The 12,720-nt window shown below is 34.0% G+C and overlaps 1 protein-coding gene across 5 annotated transcripts in view; it reads right to left on the reverse strand.

The window, feature by feature from the left end:
- The window catches only part of VPS13A (vacuolar protein sorting 13 homolog A), a 252,521-nt gene that overhangs the window by 238,169 nt on the left and 1,632 nt on the right, over window positions 1–12,720 (reverse strand). The gene's annotated exons all lie outside the window — the stretch shown is intronic.

Genomic DNA, 12,720 nt, shown 5'->3' on the forward strand with positions numbered 1-12,720 from the left:
GCTCCAAACCACAGAACAAGGAAGCTCAGAGAACACCAAGCAGGAAAATGCCAGAAAATCTACACCTAGGCATATCATAATCAAACCATATTCAAAATCAAAATTCAAAGTAAATATAATCTAGAAACACCACTTCTGGGTATATATACAAATGAAAAGAAAATGGGATATTGAAAAGATATCTGCACTCCCAGGTTTATTGCAGCATTATTCACAATAGTCAAGAAACAGAATCAATATAAGTGTCCATCAACAGATAAACAGATAAAGAAGATGTGGTGTTGGGGCTGGGTCAGTGGTGCAGCGGTTAAGTGCATGCGCTCTGCTTCAGCAGCCCGAAGGTTCACAGGTTTGGATCCCAGGCACTCACCGACGCAGCGCTTGTCAAGCCATGCTGCGGTGGCATCCCATATAAAGTAGAGGAAGATGGGCACAGATGTTAGCCCAGGGCCAATCTTCCTCAGCAAAAAAGAGGAGGATTGGCATCAGATGTTAGCTCAGGGCTGATCTTCCTCACAAAAAAAAAAAAAAGTAGAAGATAGGGTGTGTATACACATACACACGATGGAATATTATTCAGCCCTGAGAAAGGAAATCCTGCCATTTGTGACAACATGGATGGACTCTGAGGGCATTATGCTTAGTGGAAAAAGAGAAAGACAAATAATCTATGACATTATTTATATGCAGAATCTAAAAAAGCTGAAGCTGAACTTGTAGAAACAGAGTAGAATGGTGGTTACCAGGGATGCAGGGGAACTGGGAGATGTTGTTAAAGGATAAAAACTTGCAACTAGAAGATGAATAAGTTCTGGAGATCCACTGCACAGCATAGTGATTATAGTCAACAATACTGTATTATATACTTAAAAATTGTTAAGAGACTAGGTCTTAAATGTTCTCACCACAAAAAAGAAATGATAATTATGTGACAAAATAGAGGTGTTAACTAAAGCTATGGTGGTAATCATACTGCAATATACAAATGTATCAAATCAACATGGTGTACACCTTAAACTTACACAATGTTATATGTAAATTAGAACAAAAAAAGAAAAATCCTGGAAAAAGGCAGAGAAATACACACAAACACCAATAGAGGCACAAAGTGTAAGTGAATTGAAAAATTCACTAGAGAAAATCAAAAGCAGACTCAAACAGGCAAAAGAATGAATCAGCAAACTTGAAGTCAGGTCATGTGAAAATATAGAGTGAGGCACAAAAAGAAAAAAGTTAAGAGAAGTGAAGAGAGCCTAAGGGATTTATGGGGCATCATTAAGTGGATCATGCATTATGGGAGTCCAAGAGGAGAGACAGAGAAAGGAGCAGAGAGCTGATTTGGAGAAATAATGGCCCAAAATTTCCCAAATTTGAGGAAAGACAGGAATATACGAATCCAAGAATCTCAACCAAGAAACACGATAATCAAAGACAAAGAGAATATTACAGGTAGCAAGAGAAAAGTCACTTGACATGTACACAGGATCTTCAATAAGAGTATCAGTAGATTTCTCTACAGAAACCTTGCAAGCCAGACAACAGGGGATGATATATTTAAAGTGCTGAAAGAAAAAAACTGTCAACCGGGAACATTATATCCAGCAAAATATATCTATTTCAAAAGTAAGGGAAAATTTAAGATATTCTGAGATAAAAAATAATGCTAAGGGAGTTCACTACCAGTAGATCTTTTTACAAAAATTTTAAAGGGAGTCCTTCAAGTTGAAAAGAAAGAACAGTAGGCGGTAACTTGAAGCCATATGAAAATATAAAGTTCTCAGTAAAGGTAAGTACATGAGCAAATATAAAAACCAGTATTATTGTAATTTTACAAAGACAAAAGAATAAAAAAAGCATAAGTCTATGTTAACAGGTATATAATATATAAAGATGTCATTTGTTACATCAATAACAAAGTTGGGGAAGCAGGTTGCAAAGGAGTACTCTTGCATGCATTTAAAGTTAAACTGTTATCAGTTTCAAATATATGTTATAACCTTAAATACGTAATCCCTGTAGAACCACAAAGTAAATATCTATAGAATATACACAAAAGGAAATAAAGAAATCAAAACATGTCACTACAAAAAAACTGAAAAGGAAGGCAGTAAGGAAAAAAATGAGACAGAAAATTGTAACACACACAGAAAATAACTAACAAAATGCCAACAGTAAGTCCTTCCCTACCAGCAATTAATTTAAATGTAAATAGTTTAAACTCTCCAATCAAAAGACACAGATGGACAGAGTGGATTTAAAAAAAAAACAACATAATCCCACTATATGCTGTCTACAAGAGGCTCACTTTAGCTCTAAGGACATGCATGGGTTGAAGGTGAAAGGATGGAAAAAGATTCCCTCATGCAAATAATAACCAAAAGAGCAGAGCAGGCTGTACTTATTTTAGGAAAAATAGATTGTAAGTCAAAAGCTGTTACAATAGACAAAGAAGGACATTATATAATGATAAAAGGGTGAATTCACTAAGATATAACAGTTGTAAACTTATGTGCACCAAACATCAGAGCTCAAAAACATATGAATGAAACACTGACAGAATTGAAAAGAGAAATACACAGTTCTATGATAACAGCAGGAGGCGAGGCTTCAATATACAACTTCAATAATGGAGAGAACAACCTGACAGAAGATTAACAAGGAAACAGATGAATTGAACTTAACAAACATATACAGAACACTCTACCCAACAGCAGCAGAATACACAATTTTCTCCAGTGCACACAAAACATTCTCTAAGACAGGTCATATGTTAGGCAACAAAATAAATCTGCATAAACTTTAAAAGACTGAAATCATATAAGGTATCTTTTCTGAAAACAATGCAACAAATCTATAAATCAGTAGCAGAATGAAAACTGAAAAATCCACAGATACGTGAAAATTAACACACTTTTAAACAAGTAATGAGTCAAGGAAGAAATCACAAGAAAAATTAAAAAACAAAAAAATTAAAATGAAACACGTCAAAATTTATGAGATGCAGCGGAAGTAGTCCTGGGAGGGAAATTTATAGCTGTAAATGTTCACATTAAAAAAGAAGAAATATCCCAAATCAACAATACAAATTTGCACCTTAAAGAAATTTAAATAGATTAACTAAACCCAAAGCTACCAGAAGGAATGAAATAATAAAGATTAGAACAGAGATAAGCAAAATAGAGAACAGAAAACCAATAGAGAAAATTGATGAAACCAAAAGTTGACTCTTCAAAACGAACAACAAAATTTACAAATCTTTAGCTAGGCTCACTAAGAAAAAAAGAGAAAAGAGTTGACTAAAATCAGAAATGAAGGAAGGGATAGTACTACCAATTTTGCAGCAGTAAATAGGATTATAAAGAGTACTATGAAGAACTGTACATCAACAAATTGGATAACCTAGATGAAAATAGATAAATTCTTAGAAACACACAACCTACCCACTAATGAATCATGAAGAAATAAATAATGGGAACAGACCTATAATTAGTAAGGAGATTTCATCAGTAATCAAAAATCTCCCAACAACAACTACAAAAGCCCAGACTAGATAATTTCACTGGTGAATTCTACCAAACATTTAAAAGAGAACACCAATCTTCCTCAAACTCCTCCAAAACAACTGAAGAGAAGGCAATAGTTCCAAACTCAATCTATGAGGTCAGTATTAATCTGATACCAAAGACAGACAAAGAAAACTACAGATCAATATCTCTGATGAATATTGATACAAAAATCCTCCACAAAATACTAGCAAATAAAATTCAACAGCACAGGAAAAGGATTATACACCATGACTCAACACAACTTATTTCTGGAATGGGAAGTTGTTCCAATACATGAAAATCAATCAATGTAACACAACACATTAACAGAATGAAGGGGAAAAAACACATGATCATCTCAATTGATAGATAAAAAGCATTCAAAAACTTTTAAATCCTTTCGTGATAAAAACACCCAACAAACTAAGAATAAAAGTAAACTACCTTAACATAATAAAGGCCATACATGAAAAGCCCACAATGAACATCATTCTCAATGGTAAAAAACAAATCTTTCCTCTAACGTCAGGAACAAGATAAGGATGCCCACTTTCACCACTTCTATTCAACATAGCACTGAAATTCCTAGCCAGAGCAATCAGGCAAGAAAAAGAAATAAAAGGCATCCACCTTGGAAAGGAAGAAGTAAAATAATCTCTGTTTATAGATAACATGATCTTTTATGAAGAAAACCCCACATATTCTACCAAGAAAACCACTAGAATGAATTAATTCAGCAGTGCTGCTGGATACAAAATCAAAACACAAAAATCAGTTGTGTTTCCTTACACTAACAATGAACAATCTGAAATAGAAATTAAGAAAACAATTCCATTTACAATAGCATCGAAAATAATAAAATATTTGTGAATAAACTTAACCAAGGGGGTGAATAACTTGTACCCTGAAACTATAAAACAGTGCTGAAAGAAATTAAAAAATGAAAAGATATCCAACATTAACAGATTAAAACAATTAATGTTATTAAGATGTCAATACTATCCAAAGCAACCTACAGATTCAATGCAATCCACACTAAAATCCCAATGTTTTTTGCAGAAATAGGAAAATCCATCCTTAGAATTCATATGGAATCTCAAAAATAGTCAAATAGTCAAAACAATGTTAAGAAAAAAAAGAAAGAAAGCTGGAAGTCTCACACTTTCTAATTTCAAAACTCATGAGAGTAATCAAAACACTGTGGTACTAGCATACAGACATTTAGACCAATGGAACAGAATAGAGAGCCCAGAAATATATCCCCACATATATAGTCAAATGATTTTCAACAAGGCTGTCAAGATCATTCAGTTTGGAAAGGATAGTCTTTTCAACAAAAGGTGTTGAAAAACTGGATATTCACACGCAAAAGAAAGAAGCTGGATCCTTACCTTCTTCACCACATCCAAAAATTAACTCAAAATGGATCAAAGACTTAAATGTCAGACCTAAAATTATAAAACTCTTAGAAGAAAGCATAGGTGAAAAGTTCCACGACATTGGATTTGGCAATGATTTCTTGGATGTGACACCAAAAGCACAGCAAACAACAACAAAAAAATAGATGATTTGGACTTCATCAAAATTAAAAATTTTTGTATATCAAAGGACACTATCAACAGTGAAAAGGCAACACATAGAACAGAGGGAATATTTGCAAATCACATATCTGACAAGGGGTTAATATCCAGAATACATAAAGAACTCCTACAACTCAACAACAATACGACCCAATTAAAGGATGGCCAAGAGTCTTGAATAGATACTTTTTCCAAAAAAGATATACAAACGGCCAATAAGCACATGAAAAGATGTTCAACATCACTAATCATTACAGGAATGCAAACAAAAACGACAACGAGACATCACCACACATCCATTAGGATGACTACTATCAACAAAACAGAAAATAACAAATGTTTCTAAGAATTTGGATAAATTGGAACACTAGTGCGATGATGGCAGGAATGTAAAATGGTGCAGCTGCTATGGAAAGTAGTAAGGTGTTTCCTCTAAAAATTAAAAATAGAATTACCATATGACCCAGCAATTCCACTTGTGGGTATATACCCAAAATATTTAAAAGCAGGGACTCAAATAGATATTTGCACACTCATGTTTGTAGGAGGATTATTCACAATAGCCAAAAGGCAGAAGCAACCCATGTGTCCATTGACAGATGAAGGGAAAAACAAAATGTGGTATATACATACAATGGAATATTATTCAGCCTTAAAAATGAATGAAATTCTGACATGCTACGACAAAGATGAACCTTGAAGACATTAGGCAAAGTAAAATAAGCCAGACAAAAAAAGGAGAAATAGCGTATCATATCACTTATATGAGGTACCTAGAATAGTCAAATTCACAGAGACAGAAAATAGAATGGTGGTTGCCAGGAGCTGAGGGGAGTTGAGAATGGGTAGTTATTGCTTAATGGGTACAGTGTTTCAGTTTTGCAAGATGAAAAGAGTTCTGGAGATGGACAGTGGTGATGGTTGCACAACAATGTGAATATACTTAATGCCACTGAACCGTACACTTAAAAATGGTTAAGATGATATGTTTTATGTTGTATTTTACCACGATTTTTTAAATGGGAGGAGTGGTGACAGAGAAATAAAGACTTTCTCAGACAAACAAAAACTGATAGAATTTGCTGCCAGTAGACTTCTCTTGTAAGAAATGTTAAAAGCTTTCAGAGAGCAGGAAAATGATATAGGTCAGAAACTCAGATCTATAAGAGCATTAGAGAAGGAATCAACAAAGGTAAAATTAAGCCTTTTATTATCCTTATTCTTAATAATCTAATGAAAAACTATTTAAAATAATAACAACAGTACACTGAGTACAGTTTATAGGTAAGTGAAACGAATAACAGCAATGTTGTAAGAGGCATAAGGGATGGAATGAAATACTGTTATAAGGTACCTCTATTCTCCCTGAAGCAGTATGGTCTTATCTGAAAGCAGACTTGGATTAGTTTTAAACGTATACTATAATTCTAAGGCAACTACTAAAAAAAAATTTAAAGAAATATAATTGATATTCTAGGAGAGGAGAAAAAAATTAAATCACATAAAATGCTCAATTAAAACCAGAGAAGGCAGAAAAAAGGGGGAAGATTTTAAAAAGCAAAGAAAGACATGTAACAAATAGAAAAGAGCTACAAATATGGTATATATAAATCCATTAACCCAACTATACCAATAACTACTTTAAATTAAATGTGAATGGTCTGAATACACCAATTAAAAGACAGAGACTTGACAGAGTGGATAAAAAGAAAAACCCAACTATAAAGTGTCTATAAGGAAACCACTTTAAATATAAAGACACAGGCAAATTAAAAATAAAGGGATCTCATTGAAATTATAGAACATTTCATCCAACAACAGCAGAATACATATTCTTCTCAAATTCACATGGAACATTCACCAAGAAAAACCACACTTTGGCCCATAAAACATACCTTAACAAATTTAAAGGAATAGCATTCACACAAAGTTTGCTTTCAGACCACAATGGAATTAAACTAGAAATAGGTAACAGAAAGAAAGCTGGAAAATCCCAAAATATCTGAAGATTAAATAAAAATTAGTTTTAAATAACACATAGGTCAAAGAAGCCCCAAAAGAAATTTAAAAATGTTTTGAATCAAACGAGAACACAACTTACCAAAATCTGTGACATGCAGCAAAAGCAGGGCTTAGAGGAAAATTTAAAACCATTGAATGCATATATTAGAAAAGAAGAAAGCTCTAAAATCAATAATAATCAATAATCAAAGCTTCCACTTTAGGAATCTAGGAAAAGAAGAGCAAATTAAATCCTAAGCAAGCAGAAGAAAAAAAATAATAAGAATTAGAGCAGAAATCAATGAAATTCAATACAGAAAATCAATAGAGAAAAAAATGAATGAAACCAAAAGCTGGTTCTTTGAAAAGATCAATAAAATTAATAACTCTCTAGCCAGGTTAACCAAAGAGGGAAGAAAGAGAAAAGACACAAATTAATAATATAAGAAATGAAAGGGGGGCTGGCCCGATGGTGTAGTGGTTGAGTTCACGCACTCTGCTTCAGCGGCCTAGGGTTTGCAGGTTTGGATCCCGGGCGCAGACTTGCACACCACTCATCAAGACATGCTGTAGCTGCAACCCACATACAAAGTAGAGGAAGACTGGCACAGATGTTAGCTCAGGGACCATCATCCTCAAGCAAAAAGAGGAGGACTGGCAGTGGATGTTAGCTCAGGGCCAATCTTCCAGATCAAAAAAAAAAAAAAAAACACAAGAAAGAAATGAAAGGAAGGGCTATCATTACTGATTCCATGGATATTAAAAGAATAAAGGAATATTATAAATATGCCCACAAATGTTATAACTTAGACGAAACATACCAATTCCTTGGAAGATACATTCTACCAAAATTCACACAAGAAAAAATATATAATCTAAACAGGCCTATATATATATTAAAGAAATTGAATCAATAATTAATAATCTTTCAAAACTGAAAGCATAATGCCCAGATGGTTTCACTAATGTTCTACCAAGCATTTAAGGGAAAAATGATACTAATCCCTTACAATCTCTTCCAGAAAACAGAAGCAGAGGAAACACTTTCTAACTCATGTTATGAGGTCAGCATTACCCTAATATCAAAACCAGATTAAGATATTACAGGAAAGAAAAACTGCAGACCAGTATCTCTCATGAACATAGATGCAAAAATCCTCGGGGGCCGGCCTGGTGGCACAGTGGTTAAGTTTGCTCACTCCGCTTCAGCAGCCTGGGGTTCACGGGTTTGGATCCCAGGTGCGGACCTACACACCGCTCGTCAGGTGTGTGGTGTCCCATGCTGTGGTGGCGTCCCATATACAAAATAGAGGAAGATGGGCACAGATGTTAGCTCAGGGCTAATCTTCCTCAGCAAAAAGAGGAGGATTGGCAGTGGACGTTAGCTCAGAGCCAGTCTTCCTCACTCACACACACACACACACACACACACACATACACACACACACAAGACTTAAAAAAAAAATCCTCAACAAAATATCAGCAAGTTGAATTCAACAATGTATAAAAATAATTATATATCATGACCAAGTGGGATTTATTCCAGGTATGAAAGGCTTGTTCAACATTCAAAAATCAGTTAATGTAACCTATTACACCAACAGGCTGAAGAAAAATCCTACAATTCCATCAACAGATGCAGAAAAATCATTTTACAAAACCCAACACACATTCTTGAAAAAAACTCTCAGCAAATCAGCAATAGAGGTATGTATGGTAGGGGAAAAAAAAAAAAAATCACAATATTGGATGCCTCTGGGGAAAGGGGCAAGGAAACTTCTGGGTGTGATGGATATGTTCATTATCTTGATCATGATGATGGTTTCCCAGGTGCATACATATGTCAAGATTTACCAAACTGTAGACTTTAAATATGTTCACTTTACTATATGTCAATTACACCTGAATAAAGCTGTTAATATAAAGGTAGAATCTAGATTGTGAGTATACAGATATGACTGCAAAATCCTGTAACACTGATGTATGTTTGAATACTTCTCATAACAAAATGTTCCCTTTCAGCTCTAAAGTTCTATGAAAGTATCTTAGAACATAAAGGTAAAAATAACACTTAAGGAATTAGAATTAGTAATTACCACTAGACTATAACAATCATTTGTTTGGTTCCCCAGTATATTCCTATCACAGAAGAAGGACTCCTCAAAATCAGGAACTGTGCCCTGACTGAATTTTCATCTTCCTATAGAGCCAATGGTATACTGAGGGTATGCAGTAAGTGGCAACCGAACATAAGACACTACTGTCAAGAGAAAACTGGGAGGTTAACATTTCAAAAACAGAATATGCATGTTAGTTAAAAAACAAGAAATGTGAGCTTCAATGTTACATAGAGATGTCAGGCATAACAAAAAAAAAATTGCAAATTTGTCTGAGTATTGTAATCTTGGAGAAAACAAGAGAGAGAAAGAGTGAGAAGAAGGAAGACCATATATAATAAGACCATATATAAAATAATACATGGAAGACCATATATAAGAAGATGCTATAAAGTACGGGTACTCCCTGTGTTACAAATAATAATTCTATCACAGAAGCCACCCTTATAACTGCTCCTGTCTCTGAATTTCTAATACTTTTGCCCTGAAAGTGCATTTTTATTAGTTATGCATCACAATCCCATGTCATTTCCTTAAAAAAAAAAAAAAAAGGTTTTGGTGTCCTACTCCAGATAAATGAATTATAATCTCTGGGAAGCAGTTTAAAAATCTGTATTTAAAACAAGCATCTATGGCTGATTCTAATCCAGCCTAGCTCTTGACAGAAATGTGAATGCTAGATTGCTTAGTAAAGTTGGGAGATGACTCTCCAATGAGTCTACCAAGTACTACCACCTCTCTAAGTAGATGATATATAGGAAGGGTGGAGAATTGTAAATAGCAGTGAATAAAAAGTATACTTTACCAACGTCAAAATTTGCAAAGAGTTTGAAATAAAGCTCAATTCCTCTTTCCCCTCCCACAAAAGAGAGCTTCTAGTGCTTTGTCTACTTACTTTATAGGACCCAGTATAGTAGCACTATTCTGCTACATTATAATTAAATCGGCTTTTGGAAACTATTTCTTCATATACAACAATGTTTCTAAGGAAAAATGGATTCTAATTTCCAAAGAACCATCTCAGAAACAAATTTTCAGAGCACTATCCATTATTAGGTTTGAAACATCCATATAACTTCTGAATACTAATCAATACTATTCACATGCTAATAGTGAAATTAGTTGGACTATTACACAGAAGCCTAGCAAAAGCATACCTTTAAATCTAATAGGCCCTTTTGCCATTAGATCATAAAATATTAAGTCCATAATCTTAACATTTTTCCTACGTAGCATCTAGTTTCTATTATTGAAATTTTCAAAGACTGTTTTTTAAAAATCCTTAGAGGATTTTTAAATTTTACAAATTTTATAAATTTAGAATTTATAAAAAATTACTGCTTTTTAAATTCTCAAAGGATTTTTTTTTAAATTCCCAGCCATTAAAGCTTCATTTATCAAAATACAACCAACTTCTATACATGAAACACTGACGTTATTTTAAAAATTTGATAAACACTAAAGTTAGAGGGATCACACTACCTGATTTCGAGACTTACCATAAAGCTACAGTTACCAAGGGTGGTACTGATGAAAAGATGGACACACAAATCACTGAAACAGATTACAACCCAAAAATAAACCCACACAATATAAAGTCTACTGATTTTTTTTACAAAAGTGCAAAGATAATTAAATGGAGAAAGGATATTCTTTTCAGCAAATGGTGCTGAAACAACTGGACATTTGCATCCACATGCTAACAAATGAACCTCAACTTCCAACCTCTACCACATCTTACAACAAATGGATCAGAAATCAAAACATAAAATTACAAAACTTCTAAAAGAAAACATAGGAGAAATCTTTGTGACTTCAAGTTAGGGAAAGATTTCATAGACACAATACCAAAAGTATGACTCATAAAAAATTTTTGATGAACTGGACTTGATCAAAATTTAAAACTTTTGCTTTGCAAAGACAGACTTGGAAAAGACTGGGAGAAAATAGTTTCAAATCACATATCTAACAAAGGACTTGTATACATAATATTTAAAGGACTCTCAACCTTCAACAATAAGAAAACACACACTTTGGAAAAGAGTTTGGTAGTTCCTTACAAGTCAAACAGAGTTACTATATGACTCAGCAATTCCACTCCTAGGTATATATCCAAGAGAATTTAAAACATGTGCCCACAAAAAACTTGGACATGCATGTTCATAGCACTATTACTTATAAAAGCCAAAAAGTAGGAATAACTTAAATGCCCATCAAATGATGAATGGATAAACAAAATGTGCTATATCCATATGACGGAATATTATTCAGTCATAAAAAGGAATGAAATACTGATACATGCTACAATGTGGATGAACCTTGAGAATACGTTAAGTGAAAGAAGCCAAAAACAAAAGGCCATATATATTGCATGATTCCATTTAAAATTGCATGATTCCATTTAAATAAAATGCCCAGAATTTATGAATCCATAAAGATAGAAAGTAGACTAGTGGTTGCCATAGCCAGGCAGGCAGGTGGGCTGGGGGGAGCGGGGACGATTAGGAGCAAATTTGGAGTGACTGCTAACCGGTAATGAGGTTTATTTGGAGGCTGTTTAAAATGTTCTGGAATTAGTGGTGATAATTGCACAATTTTGTGACTATCCTAAAAAATACTGAATTACACATTTTAAAAGGGTGAATTTAATGGTATGTGAATGAAATCTCAATAGAAAAAGAGAAACAACCCAATCTAAAATGAGCAAAAGATTTGAACAAATGTTTCAGCAACAGAAATATACAAACAGCAACGAAAAATGTGAAATGCTCAACATCTTTAACCACTAAGGAAATGCAAATTAAAACCACAATGCTTTATCACTATATACCTATTCGAATGGCTAAAACAAGTTTTTTAAATGACAATACTAAGTGCTAGTGATGGTGCAGAGCACCAAAGCACTCATGCAACGCTGGTGAGATCGCAAAATGGTACAGCCACTGTGAAAAGCAGCTCCATAGTTTCACATAAATTGTATATTCACTCACTATATGACCTCACAATCCCACTCTTAGGTATTTACCCAAGAGAAATAAAAATCTATGTTTACACAAAAACTTGCACATAATGTTTATAGCAGCCCTACTCATGAAAGCCAAAAACGGAAATGTCCTTCAACCTGTCAACTCAAACATTTAGAGTACATCTATACAATGAAGTACTACTCAAAAATAGAGGAAGGAAATACTGATGCATGCAACACATGGATGACTCTCAAATTCATTCTGCATAAGATGTGAAAGGAATGAAATTAAGTAAAAGAAGCCAGACCCCCAAAAGCCACATACTATATAATTCTATTTATATGGCACTCTAGAAAAGGCAAATCTGTAGGGATGGAAACAGATCAGCGGTTGCCAAGAGGAAGGGTGGGTTTGGGTGGGGTGGACCACAAAGGTGCAGCATAGGGAATTTGGGGGTCCTGATGGACTTTTCTGTATCATGATTGTGTCAGTGGACACATGCCTCTTTGCA

The sequence above is a fragment of the Ceratotherium simum genome, chromosome 20, assembly GCF_057802395.1.
Source record: "Ceratotherium simum simum isolate JZ-2026a chromosome 20, ASM5780239v1, whole genome shotgun sequence".
Classification (NCBI taxonomy): Eukaryota; Metazoa; Chordata; class Mammalia; order Perissodactyla; family Rhinocerotidae; genus Ceratotherium; species Ceratotherium simum.